This window comes from Zerene cesonia, chromosome 13 (assembly GCF_012273895.1).
Source record: "Zerene cesonia ecotype Mississippi chromosome 13, Zerene_cesonia_1.1, whole genome shotgun sequence".
In the NCBI taxonomy this organism is placed as follows: Eukaryota; Metazoa; Arthropoda; class Insecta; order Lepidoptera; family Pieridae; genus Zerene; species Zerene cesonia.
Genome location: NC_052114.1, coordinates 6,730,967 through 6,738,774, shown reverse-complemented (window position 1 = coordinate 6,738,774; position 7,808 = coordinate 6,730,967). Strand labels below are relative to the sequence as shown.

The following is a 7,808-nucleotide window of genomic DNA, read 5'->3' as shown; positions in this document are numbered from 1 at the left end:
CACGCATAGTAAGAAAGGAGAAATATATTTTTAGTTTCACAAAATATATTCATTTGACTGGTCATAGAATTAATGCAAAGGTTCCAAGACCATCAAAGGGCTCAAGAAACGTTGATGAGGGGCGACGCAAACTCAGCGTGCAGTCATGCTCAGATTATCTTTTTCATCTTCCTGGCATTTCGTTACTCTTAATGAAATCCACTCAAAGGAAGGAAAGAATTTAATTTAAGGCGAATCAGAAAATATTCAGCTGCCGCCCGCTTGTTATAAATCATTTGAATGCTAATAAATTCATCTAGCCCAGGATGCCAGGTGGGAATACCTTTTCGCCCCACCATTATTTTCGTTTAATATATATTACATTCTACTTCATTACGAATTCATATCGACTGTAGAACTGTTAAACAAAAAATGGCGTTCGTTGTATTTATTTTGAGTTTAAACATCTTACCAACATTTATTTTTACAAAATACATTTGGAGCTGTTGTCCCATGGATTATATTTTGGTAATTAATGACAGGATGGCCGTATATTAATGCAACAAAACTTTGTTAGTTCGGAAAATATACTTTGTACATCCCAAAAAAGGGGAAAAACATAACATCCACACTCGTCACACAAACATCTTGCACAGCTTTCCTCATAATTATAATTGATTAATAAATCAGTGCAAGTAATTTACCTACAGTTATATAATTAAAATTTTATATCATTTCATATTTTCATTGTATACATCTTGTACACGTGCATAAATTTTTAATCTTCTTTTAATTTGCTGTTATCATAAGTCAAGTTTTCACAAGATATGAATGTGACATTAATTAAAAATGTATGTCAAAAGGATCGAGCTTACCCTTGTAAGGTTATTATAGAAAGTAATTAGTGTAGTGGCAGCATGATGTATTAAGAAGTATACCGTACTGCATCCAAGCCGCGGAGAGGTTAAGCTGCACCGGGCGCAGCCTCAGTCCTGTATTTCGGCTTCAGTTATTCTCGACATTCCGATGACAACGCCCGCGCGTAGCTCTGTCGTAGTACCCGCGTAGCGCGCCTACAATCGCTCTGTGCCCGTAAATCGTTCTAACTATTGACTGTAGTGTTTGTGAATTGTTTATTTATTCCACATTTTTAATTGGATAAATATAATTAGCGGTAAGTTCATACAATATAATAACTAATGTGCGTACTACGTTTAAAGGTTTTTTAAAGAAATTCACTAGCATTTCATTATAAACGAAGTTGAAGCATACATTATTTTTGCTGAATAAAACAAATTATTAATAAAAACACATTGAAACTTTTCAGACTGCTGAAGTATGCGTATTCATAAGTTAAATAGTGTGTTATAATGATTTATAAACATTGCATTCTTTTCGTCTTTCTTTAGGCACAAACTATTTTTTTTAAGTGAGTTCATTATAGCATTTAAACGTTAAAATATATTTTCATATTACTGTAATTTAGATAAACTTAGCATAAGATGATGTGCATTTTAATTCTAATAAAACAGTTTTTCCTACCGGCTTGACACAGATGCAGCAAATGTAGGAGAAATGTTGTACGTACGAGTTCTATTCTTTGTGAACAATAACTTTAAAAACATCTTTTGTATTATAAATAAACATTACTTTAGACTTTGTTTGCATATGGATAAAAGTCACATTTGAATTTATTAAATTGAGTTAAAATTATAATGTTACCAAAAAATTAAAACCAAACCAAATTGATTTCAAAGTTATTAATTAGGGAAGTAAACATCCTCTTTATTTAGCGGAGTACAACTCCGCTAAATTATGCATTGTTTTTTCTTCATTTCAAAACAATTTTCATAATGCCATTCGATTATTACCATTATAGTGTTTAACATGTGACCGATGTTAACAAATTGAACAACCTTCTTATCAAATATGTCAAAGTACAAGATATAAAAATAGACAATTTTTCGCATTTTTCCTAAAAGATAGTTTTTGTGTTATTTGTATATAGAAGTATTGAGATGTTTCAAGCAACATATTAGATAGATAATTCACACGATGAAGATGTAAGGCGTAGATAGCAATAGCGAAGCATTACCACGGATTATGAGTCCACAAGGTATCGCTTGAGAAATTGAGATACAACTATTATACGTTATATTAGAAGAGAAACAATTTTTGTATCATCTTCAGAATATTAAGATCCACGTGTTTATGTTCACCTTGCTCTATAATAATAATATATACGAAACATTTGATGCCATTTTTAAACTGTTTATTAGCAATATCATGTTAAACGTATTGGGAGAAAGATGATGTACTAAAAACAAAAATTAAAAACTTAAGAAATAAGTAACTTTACTGTAACTTTATATAAGACTGGAAAGTTAACAATAATAGCCCCTTAGTGACGTCACGTCATCAATAATTACAAAGCGATTCGCAGCGAGTCGTAATAACTACATGCAATCAACCAATGTGTATCAATACTCAACACTAACGAGGTTCTATGAAAAATGTAAAACATTAGTTTTGTTGCACTGACAATTACAAATATACGATGTTAGTTGTTAAACTAACAAAGTTTATTGCATTTTCTTGTGTTTGATTTTACGCGAGTTATAGTGAATAAATCGCGTTTAAAATCCGTTAATAAGTTTTTAATTTCTAAAAGTTTATTGTGTTATTTGTATAGCTAAATATGTCAAATATAATCTAGTTTACATATAATTTATTTGATATACAACGCATATCATGTATCTAATATTTACAAAAAAATAATGGATATTAAAATATGCGATCGTAACATAATAATAGTTATATTGCATTGGATGATTGTTATAGAAGGATAGACGTTAAAAAAATTAGAATTTAGCAGTGAAATTCATGTCCATTATTTTTACTGTAACTATGGAAATGACATAAATCGTTGCATAATTAATTAAAAATAATAAACAAAGATTGCATAAACCGAACTGTACATATTATGTAATATTTGTTTCATCACTAAAAACTTCAGAGTCAAATATTATTGGAGCGCGATAAAATTAAGCACTTAAAATGTTTTTTGTATGGATAATTTTTATCAAGTTGACTTCTTACTTATCAGCCTTTCATTAAATCTGAAAATACATATCATGTTTGGATTTTCGCAATTCGTTTTACATTGTAATTGTTTATTCACAAAGAGACCGTTTTACAAATTAATATTAAATGCAAATTAATATAATTACTATTGAAACATGGAAATGGATGCGATATTTTTATTACATTTATGAATTTTTAAATCTTTAAATTCCGTGTTGAATTGTTTAAAAAATAAAATGGCATTACCCAGGGATCAAAGGTTGAGCTCACTCTAAGGACTCTCACCTACGTAACAATCGTGTATTGTTGTCTTACAATGAAACATGCTCTCGTCAAATCTGTAATATAATACCAAAGCAAAGAGATACTTATATTCGATACGTAAAGGAAATATTCTAGAATACGTACAAGACGATCGCAGACTACATGTTTTAGAATTCATAGTTAGAGACTCGAAATCAGAAGATATGTGATTTTTTATCCATAATTTATCAGTATTATGGATATTTACATTGGCGACTACTATGAGAAAATGACTGAGGTCCAGTGAAACTTATCAGTTATATACTGGGTTCATGTTGAATGCAAATTCTCTATGAATTCAGTGACAAATCTCATATATACCTACACAAAAATAGACTGATGAAAACCAAAATACTTTATTTGAATGAAAAAAAAATTTACTATAATTTTATCAAACACATATCAAAAGTAATTTTCGTCCAAAATGCACAATAGGTTCCTACATTTTGGTAGAAAATTGCTTTGCGAATCGCATCCAGGAACTAGATAGATAACAATTATTACAGACCTCCTTTACGATGAATTGAACAACAATACATCGATCTCTAGATACGATAACGACGTAGGTCTCTGGAGTGGTTACTCGCCTATTGTGACAGTAAAGTCCGAATTCGCCCCGTACTGGACAGTGGAGATACGTTGTGATGTTGCTATTATTGAATTTGTCTTTGTTGTCAATTATATGTTCTCTATACATTGGGGATCCAAACGGGAGTGGTAAAGCGCGTTAGAACTTATTTATTTTTATATCAATCATAATAATACATTTGCTTTTCATTTTAATAATTAATTTATATATTCAGGTTTCTAATTTTATATTGTTTTCCAGAGCTTGTGATTTCTTTGGACTATTATTTACAAAATAGTCCAATATAGTCCAATAGGTGAATAGCAGTAATGGGAAATATACTAGGATATGAATATTGTTTCAAAAGTTTTGCAAATTGAAAATCACGAATACAATTTACGCACAGCCCAAATATTAAAATACCAGTATTATCTCTCTATGTAACATTTAATAATGTTGATATACCGTAATAACGTTTCAACCAATATTCATTATAATTTGATTGACGCAAGTTAAAATTGGTGTAGTCATGAGTTGTTATGAAGATTGTTCTTAACTTTAATACGTATACAGAATTATTAGCAGGTAGCTACTACGTCGAACACATCTGAAAGTTTTTCGAGCGTCGTTGAGTTTTGTAGAGAAGTTACACGAATGCTTGTTAAAATTTGTAACGTGAAATAGATCGTTTACACGAGTTAACGTTAACTACATTTTAAATGAGTGTTAAAGAAAATGTTAAATGCAGAATTGATATAAAATTATAATGATCGTTACTAATATCTACATTGGCACTGCGTAGCGATGTTGCATCGTTGTGGGTCTTTTATCAGATACTAGCTTTTGTCAAAGTCAGTTGCGTAGTTTTAAAGATTTAAACATACATAGGGACATAGGAACAGAGAAAGCGAAAGAGACAAGCTTTGTTCTATACTATATAGTGATACATAGTATAACACAACGTCACAGATAGACGGAGAGCGTTCTGTCGAACAGCTATGCAATTCCACGACAGAGTATGGTTGCATATGCAGTAGCACATCATAAGCTGAAGTACCAAATGCACCGCCTGGATGCGTTGCGCTTCTACTGTGTATTTCTCAAGATATTTCTACCGAGAACTACGCTGCTGTGGAATAAATTACCTGTTTACAAACTATCATGCCCTGATCATCATCAAGAATAAAGCCTACACATACCTGTATATTAAAATCTGACATGGATGACGGCTGTTCATTTTCTTTGATTACTCGACGCCGCCGAAGCGAAAGCGAAGCCGCCGGTGGTGCCCGGTAATGTATTTTTAAATGTAAGTTCTGTCGTACCGCAAAGTTTTTTTTTATGTCATAGCGGACAAGTGAACTGGTGGTTCGCCTGATGGTAAGCGATCACCACCGCCCATGAACATTCGCAGAGGTAGTGCCTCTGCATACGCGCCGTCCGCTTTTATGGGGTATGGGATAGGGAAAGAACTGTTTCATATTGTTTTCGCGCCGGTTTTCTGTGGGGTTGTGGTATTTCCCCGATGCGAGCTGGCCCAATTTGTGCCGAAGCGTGTTCGCTGCATTGGTGAAAACTGCATGAATTTCTATTAAGACGTTTCTGACATTGGTGTATACAAACACACAGACAAATAGGCATGAATTCTTATAAACAATGTTAATGGTTTTACTTGTATAAATATAAGAGCACTTAATTAAGGTTTTATCTGATATATCTTTCATGTACCGACACATAACGTCTACAATTTTACTTCAATGTGCATGGTATTCGGAAATTTCAGTAGTAAATTGCTACCTTAGGATTCTCTTTATGAAGCGAATGTTTCGTTATTGTCAGAGCAAATTAATCATAGCTAACATCAGCTATTTTTAAAAACTGTTATATTATTATGTCATAAATTAATTAAAAAAATATTTACATATTCTACGGCTCTGACTACTTCAATAAAAAATGAATATTCTTTTACAGCGAGATTAAGAAGTATAATTCTGAATTTATATTACTGTAATTGAATTATTAAAATTGTTCCCTCGTTTTTGCAGGATCGCAAAAATGAATGCATGATATTTAATTAATAGTAATTGGTTCGTGAGAGACATAAAAATTATGAAACGAATTTTTATTTCTATTAGTGCTTTAAATATTTATTTAAACGCTTTAATCTTACTTAAATAAGGTCAAAACCTTTCCAATTTACGTTGCGTAGTTAAGAAGTTGTTAAGGGACATACAGAAAGATTCACAGTCAGTCGACGTCACATGTAGACGTTTTGTTATTCTTTATATCAACAAATCTAAATAATAATATTACAATTAATTCATATCTTACATTGACGATTTCACGTTTCTTTTGTGTCCCTGCTTAAGCGAGATTAAAAACTATAACTATTTGTATATTAAGGGCTTGATTGATTCAGACCTTAGCAACTGGGTATTCGTTGTAAAAAGCTTATGAGCTAAACCAATTTATCTGTGTATGTCGGTTCCAAATATCATATTTAGCCAGAAAGAGTAAAAACATCCATTTATTCTCATGAACTTTCGTGTTTATATTACGTACTTGGATACTAATAATAATCTTTTTTTTGTCATAGCGGACAACTGAGCTAGTGGTTCGCCTGATGGTGAGCGACCACCGCACATAAATATTTGCAAAGGTATATTGTCATATACCTTTTGATATACAAGATAAATGTAATAAAATAAGGGCCAACAGCCCTCGACTGGCAGATACGAGCGTCGTTACCATTATTGGATATTGCATGATTACCATTTCATCAATATTCACGTTTTGCTCATATTAACAGTGTATAAAGCCGATGCACATATTAAGACAATTATGGAAACTATTTGACAGGACGCCATCGGCCCCACTGTCTTAAATTGTAATGATTGGTATTACTCGATCTACTGGTACTAGACTAAACATCCTGGTAGATGATACAATTAACAGTATTGTGGACCTCTGCAATCGCATACTTTTTTTGCAACTACAAAGTGTTTGTATATGTTTTTTCGATCTTTTTTAAGGAGTGTGTGTAATGCGTTTTATCGAAACAAAACAAATTATTGCAATAAAAATTGTTAAAAAACTTTCAATTGTACAGTACTTGGAGAAAAATAAAACAAATGAATAAGGTAACGTATATTACAGTAATTGGGAAAGGTACCGTTTTTAATAATTTTTTAATATGTTCCGTCGTTGAGGCACTTCTTCATAGCTTCGCTTCACTATGGCTGAATAATTTGTAACATGGTTGCAGGCTTTTCATGAAACTTTTAATTGAATTCGGATCTATATGAACTCTTTAGTTATTATAAGGTTCCGATCAGTTTTATAACAACTTCAATAACATTAAAGTCTTTATTTGTTAATGAAATATGTCATCAGTATCGATATGTCAATGTCAAATGAATAGTTTTGGCTCGATCCCAACAAACGTACATGTAGTAAGTCTCCTTTTTCTCTTCCTTTCATTAATAGCTAAGCCCATCGATCAACACTACAAAATAATTGTATCTGTAAATAAGAGCGCACTTGAGAAGTAAGCTCTTATTTTGTTCGATGCTCTTCAAATGTTTTGTGACGATGTTAGCATTAGATAGCGTTTTCACGATTTTGACTTTACTACCATGAAATTATGAATAAAAAGAGGAACATATCGTATTAAAACGCACAAATTATTGCACACAATTGGACAAATGAAGCTATTATTGCAGTTTAATTTAGTCGCTATCTCATACGCTCTGTATCATCTTACATGCTTCCTGAGTCTGTGTTCCCCGACGAGTATAATCTGGAGGTCTTCAAGAGAAGAGTGAACAGGTACCTTCTAGGGAAGCGCGTTACAGCCTAGACCACATCTCAGCTT

General features: G+C 32.0%; 1 protein-coding gene across 1 annotated transcript in view; it reads left to right on the top strand.

Moving 5' to 3' along the window:
* Nucleotides 1–1,012: 1,012 nt before the first annotated feature.
* LOC119831388 overlaps nt 1,013–7,808 on the top strand; it is a 33,234-nt gene continuing 26,438 nt past the window's right edge. The window contains exon 1 of the mRNA XM_038354707.1: nt 1,013–1,153. The gene's annotated coding sequence lies outside the window, so the exon portion shown is untranslated. The remainder of the gene's footprint in view (nt 1,154–7,808) is intronic.